At 41.0% G+C, this 20,704-nt stretch overlaps 1 protein-coding gene across 2 annotated transcripts in view; it reads left to right on the plus strand.

Annotated features, from left to right (window-relative positions):
* Positions 1 to 383: 383 nt before the first annotated feature.
* Positions 384 to 20,704, plus strand: part of nlgn3a (neuroligin 3a) — a 129,276-nt gene continuing 108,955 nt past the window's right edge. For both annotated transcript variants that reach the window (XM_063491445.1, XM_063491453.1), the window contains exon 1: positions 384 to 714. The gene's annotated coding sequence lies outside the window, so the exon portion shown is untranslated. The remainder of the gene's footprint in view (positions 715 to 20,704) is intronic.

Consider the following 20,704-nt stretch of genomic DNA (forward strand, 5'->3'; position numbering starts at 1 on the left):
ATCCAAGTGCTTGGATGCCTTTAACGTTTTATCCTCTTTATAAATTGGTAATCTCCCACAGAAATACAATCTTCATTTAAAAAGAAGTTCTCAGAGGCCCCAATAACTCTACAGTCATTATTAAATAGGCTACATACGTGTCTGACTTGCCTTATAGATTTTGTTCTGGTGAGAAACGTTAGTCCGGCGAGGGGAAAAAAAGGTTATGTTTGATGAGCTGTCAGAGAAGGTAGAGAAATAGTTGGAAGGCATAAACCGTCTGCTCCTTTTCATGTATGATGCGTGTGCCCTTGGTTACCTAGTAACTCTCTTCTCCATCTCCAATCAGCGCTCCCGAATATTCATACGGGATAGCGCCGCGCGTCCCCGCGAAGCTCGTGTTGAGCTCAAGAGTCAAGGCAAAAGCAGCAAAACGCACCAGGACTAGGAGGAGACTTCACGCAGGAAAAAAAGGAAAGAAAGAAAGAAAGAAAATTAATCAATACAATAAAACGTGGGAGAAATCCATTAAAATGACAGCGGAGTGAGGATAATGAGAGTCGTTATCGCTTCACAGGAAGGTCATTCCCGAAAAACATATAAGCGGTGCGCAGACTATACGGATATTTGGAGTACAGAGAGTCGACTGCGAGTGAAGACCCCGAAACAGTGAAACATTATCCCGGCTTTTTATTTCCAGAAAGGCATGGGGGGATTTAGATCTCGACAAGGCAGGTGAGTCATTTCATGAGACTTGATGAGCAACTAGAGAAGGGGGAGAAAATCTAAGGCTGTCTGCTTTCTGAGTGACTTGAGGAGATGTGCAGGGGGGAAAGAGGGTATATCGGGATACTTGGATTTATTTTATACGACTTAAGCTTCTATTTTATTTGTGTGCGTGTGTGGAAAAGATTAAGAGTGGGAGCTATTTTGTAACGCAACATCGACGCAGCGCTGTAACCCGGCACGGAGGCACGTATACTTCCAAAACGCATTTGGATTTTGTGAGTTGGACGGACTACCCGGAGTCTTATTAGACGCAGGGATTTTGGATGCTGCTAACTGTCTGTATCTTTTCCTCGCACTGCCATATGTAGCGTGTTGCGATACCAGCGCACAGCAAACGTCAATGCAGAAAATAAATGCTTGCGATAGACGTCCAGAGCACTTGTTACTTGGGCATAAAGACATCTTGTGCGCGTGATGGACGCAAGCTCTGTGTCATTGTTCATCCTGTAGCAAGAAAAAACCCCGAAAACGCGAAATGAGTTGCGTTTGTGCAAAAACAAGAAATAAAAGGGCGGAAACAGCGAGCTCTGAACTTTAAGGTACATTTAACAAAGAATTGATGGCTTAAATAGATCAGGGTGGAAGCAGATCTAAGATCTTTTTTTTTTTTTTTTTTTTTTTTTTTTGGAATGTGATTGGGACCAGTTTGCACCAGGCTACCGACCTCCATCTGGATGAGCAGGATAATCTGCCACGGGGATACATGGGTATCCCCCGTTTCCTATTCCCTTTTTTAATAACATTTTCTCCTAATTGGTTTGTGGATGATTAGATGAGTGGCTCAGTATAGAAGCTTCAGTGTGAGCTTAACTGGTTATTAAAGGGCATTTTTCATCTTAGAGTGACAGATTCAGTTCAAAATAACATGTTATCATTGTGATATATATATATATATATATATATATATATATATATATATATGTATATGTATATGTGTGTGTGTGTGTGTGTGTGTGTTATTCTATTTGCTGATTAACACTTATTTTTATTCATTCCTTTTAACCTTTTGGCTTAATCACATTAAAAAAAGATTTAAAAAAAAAGCAGGAAAAAGTTATGTTTTTTCCATCTTTAATACCTATAAAAGCTGCAGAACTGAACATATTGCTTGCAAAGCCCAGAGTATATTGTGCATAAAACAGTGTAATGATCTTGTAGGCCACACACGTCTACTTTCCCATACAGTGTGAAATTCCTGGACACATGGCTTCAGAAATATACTATAAATAAATAGTCTGGTTGTTATCAGTGGCAGTAAGAATAATTAAGAGAGAGAGAGTTGAATTCCAAAGAGAGAGGAGGAAGTGGAAATGTCAAGCAGGAGTTGTCATGGTGATTAGTTGAATAACCAATGTGTCCCTGAAACCTAAACATTTAGGAAGTGATTCAGCCTGTTATTTGGCATGCAAACCACACTGCTGATAAAAGAAGACCCTAATAGATGATAATCACACAGACACGTAGAATTTCTAGTTTTTGTTGCGTACATATTTTTCAAAAAAAAGAAAAAAAAGGCCTTGTGAAATTTTGAGAAGGGCTCCTCGAATTCAGTTTTGATTTGCAGGAGAATGGTGTGTGTCTGTATTGTACGTGGCGCTTCAATATCATGTGAAGAATTATGCATGCTGGTGCTGCTGCTGCTGTTTGTGAATTCTCTTTCTGACCCTTCAGTGTTTGCATTCCAGTCGAGCAAAGTGTTATTTTTTCAAGCTCCCTGCTGTTTTAATATCCATTCTTCACCCCTTTCTCAGATTTTTTTTTCTTTCTGGGATGTACTTGAGCTGTGTAACAATCGTGGCAGCTTAATTTACAACAAAAACTGAGCTTTCGGGTTTCAGCCGTTGGAGAGTAATTACAGAGAACAGCGCTCGCCCAGTGTGTTCATTTGCTAGACAGATTACACTGGAAGGGGTTGGGCCATCGAGAAGCAGTCAACATGTGATCACTGACAGGCACACATGCTGACACACTCCTGTAGACACACACGCGCACACATATGTGCATGCACACACACATGAGTGCAGCATTGAGTCCGTTGTTTACCCTGTGAGTCTCAGGGCTGCTCAAGAAAAGCTCCATGAGACTCTCTGTCTACTGCAAAGGTCAGCGAGGCTTCGTGCTGACCTAATGTGAATACACCTGAGTGTGTCTTGGCCTGACTTAACATGGATGAGCCGCTCATTGGTCTCTGGCCCGAGAGGCCTCTTGTTCCTTAGCCTTCAGTTTCTCTTTAAGCATCGCGCTCCTTATTGCTTTCTCGTCCAGACACATGGGCAGAGGTGTGCAAGCACATGTGCTCCTCTGTGTATACGCGGCGGTGTGTCGTTGCACATATAAGGAAGGCTGTGGAAGGTTATTTGTGTTTTCTAATATTCTTCATTGTGTTTGACGTGTTGTCTCGAAGCAGGCAGGAGCAGGAGCTGAATAATTTCCCAAATGGATACCTCTGACCTTCTGAAAATATGTCCTATCACTGTTTATCCCGCAGCCAAGGAAAGGCCTGTCATTGTTCTAGCGCTGTTCTCACAACGTTGCAACATCACTCAAACAAAAGGAAGAGGGGAGGTGTGATGTTTGTGAATCTAAAACAGATTAGCTTATTACCACGTTACCAAGCAAGCGAGATAATTGCCTTGGCTTGACTGCTGCTCTTGAAAATCCACAGGTAACAAATGCCTGCCCAAACAGACATAAAGTTTACACACTTATTTTACTTCTTGAGACTCATCTAGAGAGCAGATTTAGCTTTTAGGTTATTGCTACTTAAAATGTAAATGATTCTGAGTCGTGCGGGGTCTTAATGGCCTATCACAATGGCTGTGGCGCAGAGACCTCTGAGAAAGAGCCCAAATCTTCAAAAACCAAGTAAAAATGTGCCTCATGACGTGTCACCCGAGCCCTTTCCCCCTGCCTTTCGCAGACATGGATGTACAGTGACTAATGCAGGAGGATCAACTTGTCTCTTCGTGTTTGCTCAGGAGGATGCGCCTTCATCATCATTAAATCACACTCGATATGACTGAATCGCTGCAAAACACCCTGATAGTTTCTCTATTAAACATTAGTCGAAACAAGCGGCGGTGCTCCGTACACTTGTGTCACACTCGTTTCAATAATGAATAAGACGTATTTGTTAAATCAGTAAAAAGATGAAAGAGTGTTTGTTAGACTAACAAAGCGGTTTTGGCCCGAGGCACAAAGATATGCCTCAAGTCTTTTGCACATAACATATTTAGCTGAGATATTACATTGTTCATGGCCCAAAAAACATCTCCCCTGACTAACAGGTTTCCCTGCCAAAGACCAATGTCTGCTTAGTAAACAAGATTCTTTTGGACATCGCCATTCTAACTACAAAGCAGATGTCACACAGTATGTCTCCACTCACTGTCTGCCAGAAGTTATCTACTTATTAATTATTTATTAATTAGTCAATTTACTCTCAATAACACACAGACCAAGGACGAAGCCTACTGAGCTATAATCAGGGACAGCCGAACGTGCAGCAGAAGCAGCAGCGGCGGCAGCAGCAGCGAGGAGCTGTTTTTGATTGTTTCCCCCTTTTAACTGAGACTTTTTAAAAATGCATCACATGGAGAGAGAGACAGCAGGAGCGGGGTGCGGGAGACCGTCATGATATGGAAAAGCAAAGTTGTACTTTAAGCTTACGTAAGCTTATGTAAAGTTCACTTCTTTTCATTCATGTGTAACATGCAAACATAAATGACCTTTTTTTTTTTTTTTGCTGTGGCATACAAGAATCAATCCACTGAAGCAGTGCGTGTTTCACATTCCACTGACTTTACTTTGCAAATCTGTTGCATTTATTTGTTGACTCTGACTGCGATTTGCATGCTTGCCGCATGTGCGGTACATATAGATTTCTGTACCTTTGACTACTGAGTCATGCACGGCTTTTAAAGACAACATATGAGGCTTGCCAGCTCACTTGAAATGTAAAATATCCGTCAGCCATCGTAATATTTAAGGCCGGCTGGAAAAGAACAAAGAAGTTACTCGTTCTTTCTGTGTGTCGTGAGCGACAGGGGTGAAACCCTGTCTGTTTGTTTTCGAAAAGTCACCTTAATCCTTATGATTTAAATCGCATTTTATTTTACCTAATCCGCCCTGCAAATACAGAGACAAGTGACAGGGAGTCAACACGTTTTAATCCCAGGGGATGAACGTTACTGTCCAGGTAAAGTTTAAGTGGCAGAGTGTGCCTTTCCTCTGTCAATTCCTCAGCTTCTTATCCAACTAAGCAATCACTAAGCCCCTTTCTCTCCTCATTTTCTTAACATGGAGTGAGTATTGTGTGGGTCTGGCAGTACACAGAAACACGGGGCTGTCTAATTCATGGGGTAAATTAGTGGAGATAAGGCCTGAGTCAGTACCTCCAGCCTACCATAGATCCCCCGGGGCAGGCTCTTAAGGAGCTTAGTAAAAGCCTGTCGTATGAAGACATGACATGGAGCTGGCTAAATGGGCTACGTTGGAGTGTCTTCCATCAACCTAATATTCATATATGGGTCACTGTCGTTCAGGCTTAATCCCATTCAATTTATTCACTCTTGGTTATTAATTCAGAGTTTTTAGGAAAATATAGCAATGTGTGCAAGCTAGGTGGGGAAAAAGGTGTATTAGCATTTCTTTAATGTAGTTGTGCACCAGAGTGACAGAACACTTAAGCCCACTCATAAGACCGTGTTGTGTGAGACTATGAGTTTGTGCCACCAAATCAATAATGAATGCTGGGTTGCCCGTAGTAAAAGAACAAGAAAGAGCTCCTCCAGAGTCACTGGGTCACATACACTGGGGAAACAATTAGAGGCTTCTTTGCACTTCACAGTGCTGCAGCTTGTTTTTCTCTCTCTCTCTCTCTTTTTTTTTCATCTGCACGCGTTTCCCGTAATTTTTCTCTAGGGTCCGGCAGCATGTCTGTTCCGCTGTTGAGAAATTACAGACATCGGGTGCAAAGTCTTTTCCAGCCAGAACTACAAAAGGCCATGTCAGGTCCTTGTGATATATGTGGGGGCCATGTGAGGTGGAAAGCATAGTGACGGATAGGACACCAGTCTCGCGGGCGTGCGTTAACCTCATAATGCTGACAGATTACAGATTTAAATATTTTAAATCTCACAGAGCACATGCTCTGGTGATGAAGAGAGTGGAAATGACTGCAGTAATGCAAGAGATTAATAGAGATCCGTCCTCCCTCTCCCCCCACGCACACACTCCAACACGCACAAACTTTCCGTCGCAACTGTTCAGCCGTCATAAAATCGCAGATCTCTGCTCTACAAGTCGGTTTTCAATTACAGTTGCTGTATGTTCTTTAGGATAATCTTTCCTTTATTATCTCCCTTCCTTTTGCCTTTCACTTGGACAAAAACACATACATCTGCTACTCTGGAGAACAAATATTGAAGTTTTACTTTTTTGAAATTATGTTTGAGATTTAGTGAAATGTTGACATTGAGTTCAGCACCAGTGTCATGCTAATTCATCTCCTGTTAGTCCTTCCTCTCTGAAGACAATGTGGAAATAATGTAAACACATTTAGTTGTGTGTGTATTTATCCAGACACCAGAACTTTCACCTGTATTAGGATTTATTTGTATTTGTTTTTCTGTGGGTTTTTAGTATTTTGGATGGCATGTACATTAGGTTAGCCACAGCTCCGAGTTGTTTGAAGCTGCTGCTGACTGAGGCGCTATCTATTTCACTTTTATTATCCATTTCACTATGCTAGCCACTGAGGAGTCTTGAGGCCAGTAGAATATTATGTGTGGGCTTTTGTTTTGTCCCTGTGCAGTTTGTAGAAATACAGCAACTGATTTTTATCAAGGAAAACCCCTAAAAGTAAATACTGAACTTCATTGTCTTCATTAATATGTTTCAGTAAACATTGAAATTCAAATTTAGCGCTTCTTTAACTTTCATGTTTTCGCCCTAATCGTTTATTTTACAGACCAGAAGACCAGAGCAGGCTATAAAATTTCACGTGTAAAGTGTGTGTAATTGCAGAATGTAAGTTCTTCCTCAGGTTATTAAAACCCCTCAAATTCCCCCAAAACAGTACTGAGTGCGGGTCCTTCGTGTCTTCGGTGGTAGCTGTGTCTCTGCCTGTGCTTGTGCTCGCATTTCCTCCCCATCAAGCTGACTGGAGACTGAATTGCCTGTAGGTGTGAATGTGAGTGAGTGAGTGGTTGTTTCTGTACTATCTTTTTGATGGAGGGAGTCCACTGTGTTTTGGCCTAGTTGTTGTGCAATGCAGTGTAACAGTTCAGCGAATAAATGAATAAATAACATTTATATGTAAATGAAATATCATATAACTGTAATATATAAGCATAGTATTGAGTAAAGCCATAAAAATGCACTATAAATGCTATTGTAGTCGTACAAGCACAAGCCATTATATAAAACAGTAAGTAGTAAATAAGCAAATCTAATCAGATTCTCTTAATAATGCAGTGTTATGCAGCTTTGGATAATGCTTTGTAAATTTACCTTAATGACATTGCAAACCCTCTGCCTTAATAGGATGCTACCTACTTTGGGACTGGTTTATTTTGGTGCTTACATGTAGACCTGCTCCTCGCTGTCGTCTATTTATATCTCTTGCCAGCTTGGCAATGCTTTCCGATAGCCTTTCCCTTTCAGAGAAATTCCTCTATCAAGCTCAGGGCCCATCTGTGCCCATATTTCTCCCAAAAGGAGCCATCCTCCACAATTATAGCTTTCTTCCAATGATACCATCAACATGCCATCACTCTGTGTAAGAACAGGCTCCAGGAAATTGACTTGATATTAATCTGACAAAATTACCAAGAAAGGAAATTAGACTGGGGAATTTTCTCTGGCATCGATTGTGTTTTCAATACAGGATGCACACTTTTCATGAGTCTTAAAGTTTAAATAACACAACGTTTAGCTATTCGGTGAAAGTAAATGAGCATAAATAAGAAAATCGTTTCTTTGACCTAATATGCTCTCCTTTGATTTGCCGCTGCTCATTACAATGATATGGATCCAGATTTACCTGAGAATCTGGGTCATTACAGAAATAGCCTCGCGACTTACTCCCCTAAGATGGCAGCTGTGATGAATTGGTGGCTGTAGGTCACTATGACAATAGTTTGAGTGAAAAAGTGAGGCTGAGGGGAGGAGCCTGATTTTGATGAGCTTCTTGGTTTGAGGTTTTTAAGCTAGAAAAAAAAAAGACAAGTTTTGTTTCTGGGGAGTATGGTGACGTGGGCGAGCACATAAGACCAGGGAGGAATCCTCGAGGCACTCTTCTGAGCCTTTAAGTAGCACAGATTTGAGGGTTTTGCTAAAACGCCCCAAATTATGTGCTCCAAAAGCCCATAATCGCATATTATTTGCAGAAAGCTGTAAATATGTGGGTTGCTGTTTGAACCTTGACTATTAACATACTGTACTTTTCATGAGCTAAAAGTAAATAGAGCCTCATGGGCTTGTTGTCCAGTGCGAACCTGAAGAGTCACGCTTGCATTTTGTCTTTCGAGTCATTACAGCAGAGGAAGGTAGATTTGGGACAAGAGACTCCAGAGCTGTAGTTGCTCTCTAGTTCCATTGCCCTGGGCTCACCGTGAATTTCAACCCGGTTTAAGTACAGGTGTTGAATGACATAATAGTGGTGGGCAGTTCAGTCCTGAAGCTGAAGAGTGAAATGATACCGTTGGATAGAAATGGTTCTCTGAGAGTAGCAGGAATGGAGAGGGGATCAGAGAGGATAAGAACAAGGACAGAAGGAAGAGGTGAGATTGAAAAGAAACAAGAGGAAAATGGCTAGGGTGGAGAAAGATAAGCCTGGATAAGCCTTTTGACAAGTGAGCTCTGGGCTGGAGAAAGCCAGTCAAACAAAAATCTGCCACGTTTGTTTTATTCATGCTGCGGACAACTACAGCTTTACTATCTTTTAAAAAAAAAAAAATGACACGCACAACAGTACACAAACAAGCAGAATACAAATCCTAGTCAACTGTATCCTGTTTTTCTTCATTCCGTCTTTTTATTTGAAGATTTATTTTGATTGAGGGAGATCTCCAGACCATATTATTAAATGATTCAATGTTTTCTGACACCCCAGAATTTACTGGCATTCTCATCTCATATGCTCTTTAATCACATCCTCTTTGAATCCAAACCTGCTTCACTCAAATTTTTGCGCATTTAAAATTCTACAGAAGCTTTAACTCCAAAGCAAACGATGACAATACGCATTTATTGTTGAAGTTTTGGGGGGTGGGGGTGGGTGGGTTTGGAAGCCTGGCGCCCACTAATACGTTAAATAATGCGATGTCCAATAGAGTTAGGGTTAAGGTTAGCTTATGCTGAAGGATAACAATCAGGCAGGGTAACGAGTTTGCATTCTCTGAGCCTCCTCTTGATTTGTATGACCGAGCTGTCTCCTAAGTCTGCTTCTGAAATAAATTATTTAAATGAAGAAGCGTGTGTGTTTTACAGTGCAAAAAGGCATCAGAGCTCTGCAAGAGTACAGATGCATTTCAGTAGGGCTGCCACACTGCTACACATCGTTTTATTTGATTGGATGTTGAAAAAACACCGGAAAGTCATGAGCCATCCTAAACACACACGAACACGCTGCAGCTGGAGACTCCTCGGGGTTGATTCTAATGATACCCATGTGATTTATCCAGCAGATCCAAGATCAGTTTGTATATATATTTACAAAAAAATAATAATAAACTGACCTAATAAGCTATATCTTTGCCTTTGTTTCCCCACTGTGCTTTTTGAAAGAAGAATGAATAAAGGAACCTTATCACAAAGGACGTTGGAAATGTGACATATTTCCTCAGGGATAATTGTGCTTTGTGTCTCCGTGGCCCACTTTTCTTTTATATTGATGCTTAGCTGCACACAAATGACAAACAGCTGCATCACATGTAAAGGTCTTTCTCGTCAAGTCCATTAGCAAAAGTCCAAAGAAGACAACTTGAAAGCAAAATGTTTACTCTTTGCATTTAATTGTTCGACGCACTGTGAGAGGAATCGTCAAATTGGGTTAAATGAGGATCCTCTGCTTCCTCTGCTTTTTAATCTGAAACTTGCACCCCGTACTCGTGCAAAAACAACAAAATGCTGCCAGAGATAAAAAAGCAACCAAAACAGTAGCGCGCGGATATAGTAGTGAATGGCTTATAGAGGATATTTATGTAATCTGGGGGCACCAGGGCTGACTCAAACCCGACTCAGAGCTGCTGTTGCAGAGAGAGGCCCAAGGACAGTAGCACATTTTCTAAATCCCTGGTAGACACAGAAAGTTAAGACAAGCAGCGCTGCAATAAAACAAAGCCCAACCCATTTATCTGAGCATCCCACACAACCCCTGGCCCAGATTTACAGCCCTGGGCATCGAGTGCTACCAAATCTTCTGGCAGCCACCGCCTCAGATATTGATAGGAAGCGCGAGAATCCCACCAAGGAATTCTGAGCTGGAACTTCCCAAAACATGAGCAGTCCCTTAATGGTCTGGGATCACAGAGCAAAAGAGTATGATATAAAACCTTTTGCACTATAATGACATTGTAAATTGGTATAACTTGTCATTGATTTTTTTTCTCCCTTGCTCTGAACCTGTCTAGCAACTATCTATTGCCGTGTGGCATTAAGAGTTTATGGATTGTTTGACAAAGCCAGGTCTTTGATGAGCATTCGTATCCTCCGGAGACGGAAAGCAGACGCTATTCCATTAAGAGCAAAATGCCTTTTGAAAACAAATAAAAACAGGGCCTCTCTCATCATTACATCTAAAGCGCTTAATCCTACACAGAGGAGACTCTCCCTTCTTCTGAAAACCTTTTCTTTGTATCCATCACACGTGGATTTCTTTCTTGGAGCTTGTCTGCATACCAAGTTGACGATGCTAACCTCTGGATGTAAAGGGCAATCATGCAGCTCTTAGGTTCTGCATGAGGTGCAGATACAGAATCATCGTTTCTTTTTTATTAGTTCTAGAAAAGTATAGCATTGAGTTTGAAAGGTGCATTAATTGCAACAACAGGCGCTTTTGTTCCTGCAAAATTAAAGCGTTCCCTTTTTGTGCTGACAATACAAAGAAACTCTGAATAAAAGCTAGAGTAAACGTTCCCTTATTATTTTTCACACCATTTTTGCAAAACATATATTAAAAAAAAACAACCCAAAAAACAAATCACCTGGCACACAAACCCACACTGAGATTTACCTACATAGAGTTTCCATTCACCAAAGGGGTAACAGTTGTATTGGTAACAGTTGACGTGCCATTTTTGGTCCTAAGGGCTCTGCTTTTAGTGTCTGTGAAAATTGCGGGAAGGCCTTGTAGTCACATGAAATTTTACAGCAGGCATGGAGGCACTCTCATTGTTGTGTTTGCTCCTCGCAGAAGCTCCAAGGCTCTTAAGCTAGAAAACAACAATGGCCCCGTTGTTCTGTCTCCTCTACATTCATCCCTGGTAAAAGGAACATAAAACTCCCTTCCCTCTGCGAGCCCCCGCTAGTTGCACTCGTATCGGCGCAGTTCAGGCACAGAGGAATAGTTTTCAAAGTGTCACCGTTTAGGGCATGGTTTGGATGTCAGCAGTGAAATGAATAAATAATGTACCCTCCAGTTTCATTTGATGTAGCGGGATCTGATCTGATATGACTTTTCATTCGAGCTAGCTAACATCCAGATGTTAGAGGAAAAACTTCTTTTTTTTTTTTTTTACCCCCCCTTAGGTTGCTAATGAAACACAGAACAGGAAAGGATGTTTAGAAAAACAGGCGAAAAATAATAAGAAGAAAAAGGGTAAAAGAGAGGCAAATAAAGGCGAGTTTATTTTAGAAGAATTTGGAAATCAGTGTAGAGGTGTGATCAAAGTTATGCATGGGTTCCCATACAGCATCTACAGTATGTGCTGTCATTGCTCTGGGCTTCGTTGGTGCAGAGTAGGCACAGAATAGGAAGGGAGATTCAGCATCCAGTGTGTGTTTGGTGCAGTTTTTGAGGAAGTGCAGACAACCCGAGGCCAAATTTGCCTGCAGTGTTTGGACATGGCCTACTTCTAAGCGTGCAGTCATTAATGTGGTCTTCTACTCTGCTTAAAGTGCACAAATGGGATTTTAATTCATGCCATATGCATAGTGTCTGTGCTGTAGCTTCCCGTTCTGTTAAATTCAAAGATTTTACCTTAGAGTACATATGGTGAGGTCAAAATATCACTGGTTTCACTTCCTATCTTATAATACAACCTTGAGTACCCTCAGCGAGCTGCCGCATCTGAGGACGTATGTGTTCAGCCTACTCTTGTCTTATGGACTTTGTAGCGCCTGTGTGTGTGTTTGAATAATGTCCTGCAGGAGACACTCTAAGTACAATGTCTAGGACTTAGGCGTCAGCAGTAACATCAGGGCAACCTCTCCTCTCCTCTCCTCTGTGTGCAATGGCATGGGGATATTACAGCATTAGAAAGCATGAATTATAGCCGTATTGTTTAGCTCAGTGTCAGGGGACAGAGATGTGTTTCTGCTATCACCATAGCATCAGTCAAAAGTTAGAAAAAAAGGAATGGAAAGATTATGAAATGCTTTTTAAGTATATCCCTCAGCATGCTGGTTTTGGACACTCCTGATAAATTTAGGCCAATTTCACTGAATAATGGTATATTGAATTAGGATGCCACATTTGTCAGAAACTATTTTAAGCTTAAGGCACTTTTCCTGTTTGATCTGAAGGCTGCTGTACTACCATAGAGCCAGGTACGACTGGGTATTCTGCATCACAGTGAATGGATCGGAGCATTTCCCAAAGACGGGCAGGCGGTGAGACCAACAAGTACAATAACAAAGGATGCATTACCTAATAGAGTTGGCAGAAATGCAGAGTTCAGGGTAGTCTGATAAAGCTGGGTTACAGTACTTTTAATCAATCACTAAGAACACGAGCCAATTTAGGAAGGAGCCTGACATTCAAGCTAGGCTTTCAGACAGGATTAGAAATAGTGAATAGAGAGTAAACATATCTGCCAGGGCTAGCTGAAAGGACTGCTGTCAGGGGACAGTGTTCCCTCCTCCACGTGTGATATTGAGGCATGTCTCCTTCATCCGTACCCACCCCCAACTCCTCCAGCCAACCCTAACCTCCCTGTTTCTGAATAATAGTAACAGTAACAGTCTCATTTACCAGCTTTGCTCCAGAGATATTTTTTTCCAGTGAATTCAGATTAGTGTTAGCAACAAGACAAAGATGGTTGCCTCCGTTGTTTATGCTATCCCTTCAAGAAAAGGCACTGTCATTTAAAATGTCCCTCTGAGCTCATCATCACGTGGAGTCTCCAGACAGACTAATAATATCAAGAATGTCAGGGTGAGCATGCAATGAACAGAGAAATACAGCTGCTTTTCTAAAAGACAACTGGGAGAGACACTGGTGGGAAAACAATAATAATCCAGAGCGCCTTTTAAATGTTTACCATACATTTTTGGATGCTGGAGAATTCTGTTGACTTTTGAGTTTTATAATTTAAAAATTGATATAAAATGATTTTGATGTTGAGTTTTATGGAAGAGAAATTAGAACACTTACTGTACCTTAAAGTCCAGCAGTGGCCTGTGTGGGATCAATGGGAGAAGCAGCCAGTGGCTGTGACGGTGCTGGATAAAGGGGATGCTTTAGCTATGGCAGCTGTCTGTCCATATCTCCTCTAAACTCACCCGGCTTTAGCTATAATTAAGCCTATAATGCGATGAATGACGATGTAAATGCCCAAACCATATTTACATGTAAAAATGCAGATTATTACTGGATTGAAGATAATGCCATCAGGAATTTTTGTTTCTGATGTTTTGTGGGTTTTCGTCTTCATTCATCTGTATTCAGGCTGTCCCGATGCTAAGTACATCACACCTTCTTTTGATCTTTTTTAGATTGGAAAGCATCGAAGGGAATACCAGCTTCTGAAATGTCAAAGATTTTGTGTTAAATAGTTCTTCTTAATATTAAAGTACTATTAATTTCTTAAACGCCTCCTATTAATGGCTGATAGAGGCCACGTAGAGCAGTATTAGTCAGTTTGGTCTTTGTTTATGCTGAAGATGAAGGTCACCCCCTCATTAGAGCAGCAGCATCTTTTTTGATGTTGTGATATACATAGTAATCAAGTGTGGCTCACCTTGCTGTTTACTGTTGACCTTTAGTTAAAAGCACATCACTGTCGGGTTGTTTCAAAACTTAATTATGCTCCCATAAAACTCCTGGCATCATGTGCAGACCTCATTTAATCTTCTGTCATTAGGCTACAGTAACCCTGCGCTCCCTCTGTAAATAGGACCCCCCCTCCACCACCATGTTCTCAGATCCATTATTTTTTTTAGTAGTGTGGGTATATGTGCTTTGGGTTTTGCCATATCAAACACACTTGTGTACATCTCTGCTTCCAGCTTTGTATTCAGAAATTCTGCTTGTCACACAACAATACACTCCGGCACCTCTCACTTCTCTGCAACTACCAGACATTTGCATGTCAATAACATCATTCTACCACTGTGCTTTTGGCATCTGTGAAATACTCTGCAAGGAAGCCAAGTAGTCGCAGTGTTTGAAAGGAAACATCACAATAATGTGTCGTGTGTTGCCGCTTTCATTAACATGTTATTTTCTCAAAATTCACCTTGGCTTAATTGTTCATCAATCACAATTAAGGACTCTCAGGCGTATGATTTAGGGCCGCTTAAGAAGAACAGCTAACATTTAAGTACATGTCTCCAGGGAGAAGGTGAAGCTATTTCTAAGCTGCTCTATATGCTGCAGTGGAGTCCCGTTACAGAAACAGCACGCTTGTAGAGACTCTGATGCTTTCAGATCAAAACATTTAAATTGCCGTAATTTATGTTCTCGAAGTAAGTCTTGAGTCGGACATCATATTTTACCTGAATGTGGAATATCGCTGTTTCCAAATTACTGCTGCAAATGCTAAGGTACTTAAGGCATTATTAGCTCATTAATTTAACAAGCAGCATCTGGGTCATGTCTCTGCTTCCTATATGTATAATTCTGTAAGTCGTTCGCACCGAATGATAAAGCTGATCTTTGGATTCTCAGTCAGAGCCGCGGCCTACTTACCTTAAATTACTGCTCTTATTTAGCTCATTAGGCCACGGAAAGATTCATTTTCCCAGCATACTTACAGTATATGTTCATGCAGATGCACAAAGCCACAGTGGTGCCCCAGAGGCCTTCCTCGTCTTCGTCTTTTTTTGCAAAAAAAATTAATGAATTTCACATTCTTTTGGACAAGATGATCTGAATTTTTAATCTTCGTCTTGAGAAAACATAATTCAAAATGCAGTGGATGAAAGTGGTGAATTACATGCACTCAGCACAGGACTCCACTGCTTTTCTGAAATGGTGCAATTTTTTTTTGCATGGTACGATCAGCTCTTCAAAGCACTGTGGCATTATATGGTTTGCAATGTTTCTGTGTTCTTTTGTTTTTTACTTGTTATTATTATTTTTTATTGGAAGGTGGTGGGTGTTTGGGGCATTTGGAAGAATTTCTTTTGTCTGCTCCTACTGGGAGATATCTACTAATGATTCCTATGTCAAATGTGTATTTTATGCAGTTTCTTACTTTGTTATTATAACTGTTCTTCTTCTTTAGCCAGTCTTTCATTTTTTTAAAGCACTCCTCAGTCTGAGTTCATTTTAATGCGTATTAGTATTTGATACTGGTACTGCAAATGGTTTTTTGTAGGGCAACGAATGAATGGTTGCTTTAACCCAGAGTAGAAGAGTCAATACTGGCCATAGGAGCTGATCCATCTAAGATTTTATAATGTGGTGCCAATGAACTAGGAACCCTGATTGCGAGAGATCAACTCCCTGTTGTAATTACCAGCCAGACCTCAATTAACTCAAAGCAAACCCTCAGTTCAAGTCTATATGTTTGTTAAGTGTTAATAGCTGCTTTAAGAAAAATGTTTCCCCACTCCCATCCACTTAGGCCAGTCTGATCAATGTGCAGAGTACTGCATATTGTTAGATGCATTACTTAAAATGACATACTTTAAGTATTCAATACAGAGTTTAAATTGGATATAAGCCATTTATCCCCACCGATATCCCCATTAATCTCTATAACTATAATCAATCAGTGCAAATTTAAGCGTTTTCTTCTCGGGCACTAACTGCCAGGGAACTCCAGGACAAGCAGCATTTAGCCAAAAGAGTGCAGCAAAAGTAATACACAGCAGTTCACATTTGAAGCAATGGTCATAAACTTACACTTGCTTTATATACGTAGTGCCATGCCGGTACTGTTCAGGTTCCTTGCTCTTGCCTGAATTTTATTAGGAAAGAATCCCAGAAGGCTAAAAATCCATCCTCTTTTCCACTGTAAGCCAGAAATTGATGTTTGTGCTGCCATGTTATACGTGCTGTCCTCACAGTGGAGGAGATGAAGGAAGCTGTTTGAAATATCTGCTGAATTCTCCTTGGTATGCTCGAGTGGTTCCTCTACAGGAACTCAGTTATGTTCCACATACGTTAAAGCAAGCCCAATCAAATGAGTTTTCCACTTCACAGATGTAAGATGATTTGACCAACTACAGAAAACAAAACATTCAGAAAAATGTTCGTTGTAGTAAATTGGACATCCCATGGTTGCATTTCTAATGCACTGATTTACTTAGTCAAGTAGCTAAATGACTACCCACCAACCACCTAAATGAGTGATTACATTGTTTTCTACACCAAAATTATAAACACTCAACAGGCATTTTCCAAGGTATCCCTTTTCAACTGCTCAATAAAACAAAATCAGCCAATCAGAGGCAACTCAGTGCATTTAGGCGTGTAGATATGATCAAGACAAAATGCTAAAGTTCAAACTTAGCATCAGAGTCAGGAAGAAAGGTGATTAAAGTTACTTTGAATGTGATTGTTCGTGCCAGCAGTAGTACTGGGATTTTCCCACACACCTACCTCTAGGATTTACAGAGATTAGTCCAATAAAAGAAAAGAATATCCTGTTTTCAGAGCGAAAATGTCTTCTTGATGCCAGAGGTCAGAGGAGAATGGCCAGAGTGCTTCGAGCTAGGAAGTTTGGTCTCAAAGCAGTTGGACTACAGCAGCAGAAGAGCATACCGGGTACTACACCAGTAAGCTAAGAACAGGAAACTGAGGCTACCATTGCCACAGCCTCATAAAAGTTGGGCAAAAGAAAACTGGAAAACATCCCCCAATAAGTCACGATTTCTGCTGCAACATTTGGATGGTAGTGTGAGAATTTGGCATCCATCCTTGTATCAACAGCTTAGGCTGTGATATGATGGTATGGTGGTGGTGGTATAACGGTATTGGGATATTTTCTTGGTAACACTTTTGACCAATTAGTACCAAGTGAATATCATTTAAACACCACAGCATACCTGAGTGTTTTTGCTAATGATGTCCACCCCTTCATGACCCCTGTGATCACATCTTCTGATGACTGCTTTTGGAAGCATAAAGCTCCATGTCACAAACCCCCAAACAACCGCAGACTGGCTTCCTGAAGATGACAATGAATTCGTTGTACTCAGCTGTCATCAGATCTTAACACCTTTGGGAGGTGGTGGAATGGGAGACTGGTATCATGAATGTGCACCCAGCAAATCTGCAGCAAGTCTGTGACTCGTTCACGTCAATAGGGACTAAAAATTCTGAGAAATGTTTCCAGAACTTAGGTTAAGTCTATGCTATAATGAATTAAGGTTGTTCTGAAGGCAAAAGGAGATGCAAATGAGTGAGATGTGCCTTGCTAGTAAAGGGGATAGTGACGATTATAATATGTGTTTTTAGAATATTGATACGCATTTAAGTGTATGTTGCATATTGCTAATGAGAATATGTTCGCTGTTGTGTGACTTTGCCTGCAACAAAGTCATCTTCGACTTATAAGATCTACCTTAATACGTAATTACACAGTTATGCAGTGAAAAGTGAAAAGCATTATATAAACAAAATCACAGGATTTTAATTATCACTGTTATGGTCGAAGACTTAACTGAGGCCACCTTCATCTTCTGCTCTTTGGTAAGCAATGCTATGAAGCTGTGTTGGCAGGGTGATGGAAACTGCACACAAAAGACTTTTTCAAGAGAACAGATCTCTCCCTGCAATCGGCATCTGTGGGAGCTTGGATAATGAGTATGCCATGTGTAAAGCCTTAATGTGTTTACATACAGCTAGATTAGAGACGGACCCAATACTTGCCCCTGCGGTTTCTCAACGAATCCCTGTGGGCTTCTTGAGTGATTAGCTACTTTAAGATTTTTCAGTAGGAGTGTCTTGTGGTACTCTGTAGGGGATCAATAGGAGTTGGGATGATGAACTGTTTGGGAAATTTACGTATATATCATTTTTTTTAAATGTAAACTCCTTCGTCCTTTCCCATCTAATTGAGATGGTTAGCTCTGATTAATATCCCTGTACCCCCCACATATTGTTTCCCACATCATATTACTTACTAAACTGTATCTGACACTCAGAGGCATACACACACACACACACATTCAAGTGAAAGAGAAAGAGGCAATATAGATGTAAGAATGGGCTCTCTGCCTCGACTTGCAGCTTTAAAACTTCTAGATCAAATCTGTCCCTATCATTTAAGTCTCGAAGAGCAAACAGTTGTTTCAAGCACCGTCAGCAGTTAACAGAATGGCCATTATTTATTTGCTGTGCAGCCGCAGAATTCATCTCAACACGTGCTCACCTGGAATCTGTCTTTATTTGGCTTGCCAAGCCGATCTTTCTGCGTTACTTTGGCTGCTCGGCTGGTAATGATAGTCATGGACGCCTTTATCCAGCACTTAGGAGCAGGGGTGGAGACGCACAGCTTAGCAGGTGGCCACAGCCGCACCATTGTCATCTCCCATTTGCTTCTTTAAAAATATGTCAGCATCACCGCGGTGATTAGCAGTCAGTATGTGCCGTGTTTTTGTCCTTGATTTAGTGCCAGATTTCCTAAGTAATAATGACTGCACAACTCTGTGTCTGACGAAAAAAGGAAGAGAAGGGAAGAGTGGCCCCTTATTGCTCACTGCACTGGTTCCCAGCAGGAGCCTTATGATGCCGCAGTTTGGTTTTGACATTTTGTGAATGTTGTTTCTGAAACATGCCAATCTCATTGATTTAATATGGCATGCTGTTTTTGTCAAGCCCAGGAGCTTATGTAAAGAGTGTGTCTGTGAGCTAACACATGCACCGTGTGCATACATTCATCACTGATTTTGGTGTATAAAGATCCCTTGCATATTTGAAACAAACATGTGTAAGCAGACCATTTAGAGAGATATGTATTTTCCACAGTATTGAAAACAAAGAGACCAGAGAGTAATCCTGTCATAAAAAGAGCTTGTCTGAAAAAGTGGCCTTAGCATCTTTCGGTAGCACAAATCAAAGGTGAAGACAATTTTAACAAGTTCAAGCTAAAGTTACCACCTGGCTACTTTGGTCTGCTTTCCATTATATTGACTGTTCCTTAAAAGAACAAGAGTTTTGTCTATAAAATAGGATTAGCTCATTCAGTATAACGATTTAAATGTCTGCTCATTATTTATTATGTATTTACTTATTTTGCCCATCCTTTCATGATAATACCAAGGTATTACAATGATTTGTATAATTATCCAGGTAGCACACAACATTGTTGTTCGTTGATAGACAAGCTCTGCCTGAGTTTTTGAAAGTTTTCCAAATGGCATAGGCTCCAGCCCCCGTGCAACCCTGAATTTGATTAGTGGCAGAGGATGAATGGATGAATGGAAAATAGTAGCACTCTGTCTTAGATTTTTGCTCCTCCCACTGGTTGACCATGAGCATGTGATATCACATGGGTAATCAAATGTGCAACTCAGAGAATCTGAGTTGAATTGGCGATCTTCGATTGATGCTTTAAAACACTGACCTTCAGTGGGCTGCCCTAATCATTTTTGCATCACATTACATTGTCCCTCGGTTTCCATGTAACAGCGCTGCATTTATAATCACTGATTACACCCTCTGAGGTCGGGATGGCTCACTTCATTTGAAGTTAGATGTTCCAGAAGACTAATGCAGCTTTTGTGAATGCTTTTGTTGCAGACTAGTTACTATAATAACAGAGTGTGGCGAGTCAGATGCTCCATCTACTCAGAACTCTTATTGGTTCCTTTTTTATCAGAGTCCATTCAGCCTCTCTCTAAGGGATGTCGGAGCGTAGGAGTACATTTGGCTCAGACTTTTATTGCGATGCAGAAATCTCTCTGCTGTAGGAGAACAAAGGGTCTTCTACAGTAAGTGTGCACGGCTCTGGACTCAGACCAATATAAAGAGAAATAAAATGTGGGTTTTTTTTCTCTTCTATATATGAGATCTGTACTCACATGATGCACCAGTGTGGTCATTTTGAATAATGCTAAATATGATTTGGACTGCCAGAAATTTAACATGTCCCATTAATCAGGCACTGGAGAATTGGGGAGGAGGGTGTTTAATGGCATGTACTTGGTGGAGTGCCGTCTTGCATTAAGGGCTAATAACCTGACTTAGAGTCAGCACAGCACCCACCTACCCATACTCCCCCCCTCCTTCCGCCTCCATCACTCCAGCTGTATTTATTACGGGCTGCAAGGCCACAGTGATGAGACGATCAATATTTCTGGGATGATGAGGGAGAACTCATGCAATCGCTCTCTCTCTCTGTTTCTCCCTTGGCAGTGCTTCAGCAGGTAGAGAGATCAAAGCGGAGGACCTCTGAGATGCTGTTGGAGAAGAGACTGATGAAGTCCTCTGTGCTGTGTGTCCTCTAAACACACACACTCCATCACACTGTCCTATGTCCTTGCTATGTCCTGATTAAAAAGTTTGACCTGATGTATTTTATCTTGACTAGAATTAGTC

The sequence above is a fragment of the Pelmatolapia mariae genome, linkage group LG2, assembly GCF_036321145.2.
Source record: "Pelmatolapia mariae isolate MD_Pm_ZW linkage group LG2, Pm_UMD_F_2, whole genome shotgun sequence".
Lineage (NCBI taxonomy): Eukaryota > Metazoa > Chordata > Actinopteri > Cichliformes > Cichlidae > Pelmatolapia > Pelmatolapia mariae.